Raw genomic sequence first — 2,535 nt, forward strand, 5'->3', positions numbered from 1 at the left:
GTTGGTGTTGTGCCTGCAGCTCCTGTCTGAGTCACCCCTGACCTAGGCCACCCTCGTGGCTTTGCTGGTGGAGGGCACAGAGCAGGTGTCCAGGGAGAACGTTCAGACCTGGTATGAGGTCAAGGCTGCTGGCTGGCTAGAGGCTTGTGGCCCAAGCCCAGCTCATGGAAGGAACAGCTAAAGTTTTGTGGGGGTTTTTTTAAGCAAGTATTTAACGATTGTGACTTTTTACATGAAAACCTAGATTCTGGTTGCTTCTGAAAAATCCTGATGAATTCTTATGGCAGCAAGACTCATTGACCCACGGTGACCCCCTGACTTGCTCCTCTCATTGTGGTCCAAGCCTGGCCCTGGGGGCCTTGCATATGAGGAGGTAAAGGAGGCTACGTAGCTAACTTCCTGGGCTTGTGTGCATATTTTCCAATGTTGTCATTAGGATGGAACATATTTCATTTAACAGTATGTGAGGTTGAATTATTCCTTTAAACATTCAAATCCTCAGACCAAGGATGTGAGGCCTCCCACTGCCCCCTTGTCCTGGAGCTACAGAAGCCCAGTGGCACTGCTGCTGAAAGCCCACGCTCAGGCCTGCCCTCAGACCCCTCTGGTGGCCACAGCTTGGACCAGATGCCAAAGTTTCTGGAGATTTAGGCCTCCGAACTTACTAAAACGCTATCTACACCAGCAAATGCCAGAGTCAGCCTCAATGGTCCACATGAGGGTTGGGCAGGGACAATAATGTGTCATTCATTCAGTCAAAACTCTCTTCATTCTTTTTCTACATTGCCCACATATAAGCAATTTCTTCATGGATCTCAGTTTCCTGGGGGGAGATGTAAGTTGATATTTGCTCCAGGGTGCAGGGCACAGCCACTGTTCCCTGAGGGGTGCCAGGCAGCCTGGCAGGCTGGCCCTGGGAGTGAACAAGCACCTGGGAAATGCACACGTGCCTTGATCCTTAACAACACTTCTTTTGAAACTGGCCCAATTTTCCCAGAGAACTAATATTGACTCTCCCTGGTCTTAAAACTTAAAACTTACATTTGTCTTATCTGAGTTCCTTCCTCAAAAGACTTGTCGTCAGGCAAGAGACTGAAACTCACCAGATCACTGCATCCAGGCCCCTCATTTGTCATGATTACTTCCTTACCCTTTTCTATTCCTGTTTTCCTGCCTTCTCCACTAAATAAGCCCCCAGATTTTAGTCTATCTGGGAGACTAATTTAAGACTTTATCTTCTGTTCTCCTTGGCTGCATTACCCAACTAAAGCCTTCCTGGTAATACTCATTTTGTCTCAGTGATTGGCTTTCTGTGTAGCAAGCAATAAGACCTAGATCAAACCCCTGCATTTCAATAACACTTTGATTAAATGCTAAATTGGAATGACCAAGATATAGAACACTGACAACACCAATTCACTGTGACCATGATGTTGTAGGAAAGAGTTTCATTATCCTGAGGCGAGCCATGTGGAAGATGGAGTTATTTCTCAAATCAATCTCCTTGACGACTTGAAAGTTAGAATTTTTCAAGGATAGTTTAGTGGGCAGGGGACTAGGGAATAAGTGTTGCTGATTGGTTTTGGATGCAATCATAGGGTGTGGAAAATGGTCATGTGCTGAGCCTGCCTCTTGGTTGGGGGCTATAGGACAAGTTGAGGCATGAGTCATGAGTCCAGATGGGGTGAGTCTGAAAAACATCTCAAAAGATCAATCTTAGCTTTGCGCAGTGGCAGTATCATAGCCAATGAGGTTTAGCCGAGGCGCGATTATTGCTAATTGAAAAGACCAATCTTAGGTTTTACAATAGTGACATTATCTATAGGAGAAATTGGGGAAGTCACAAATCTTATAACCTCTGTCCATGTGACCCCTGAGCAGTAAGGAATTATAAAATCTATGCCTACATTTTAGCAGAGTTCAGGTCCCTCCCATAATCCTGATGTTGTGGCCTTTTACTAGTCTTACAAAGGTGGTTGTGGCCCCCACACAAGGAAAGGGGATCAGTTTTGGGGAAGCACTATTAACATCCTTGCTCCAAAATTAAACTGTAAAGTCAGTACCTCCCATGATTAGCTTGGCCTATGCCTAGGATGAGCGATGACAGCCGGCCTGTGAGGCTAGAAGCAAGGTGGAGTCGGCCATGCTATTCTCTCACTGCCATAATCTTTGCAAAAGTGATTTCACTCAGAGTTCATGAGGCTTCGAAGTTTGTGATTCAATAAGTCCCAGAACTTGAGATTTTGCTTTAAATATTCCATAAATGACTGAGATTTCCAAATCTGCAAAATTAGCATTAAAATCTTCAGAGACCAAAGTTTCCTTGTAAAATCAGCAATTCTTTTGGCTTCCTTAGAAAAGAACTCCAAAATATCTCCCTTGCTCATATTTTGTTGCATTTCCCTGTCAGCACAGCTAGGCACAGAGAGGCTCATATCAGTGAAAAAGCACAAGGTAAAATCTATCCAGGCAAGTCTGTGCTGGTGGGGCCCAGGAGTGATCCAAGTCATCAAATCCCTCCACATTTTGGAGTCA

General features: G+C 45.0%; 1 pseudogene; it reads left to right on the forward strand.

Annotated features, from left to right (window-relative positions):
• Positions 1 to 1,718: 1,718 nt before the first annotated feature.
• On the forward strand, positions 1,719 to 1,870 carry LOC120360919 (U4 spliceosomal RNA; annotated as a pseudogene).
• The last annotated feature ends 665 nt before the right edge of the window (positions 1,871 to 2,535 follow it).

Source organism: Saimiri boliviensis, chromosome 10 (genome assembly GCF_048565385.1).
Source record: "Saimiri boliviensis isolate mSaiBol1 chromosome 10, mSaiBol1.pri, whole genome shotgun sequence".
Classification (NCBI taxonomy): domain Eukaryota; kingdom Metazoa; phylum Chordata; class Mammalia; order Primates; family Cebidae; genus Saimiri; species Saimiri boliviensis.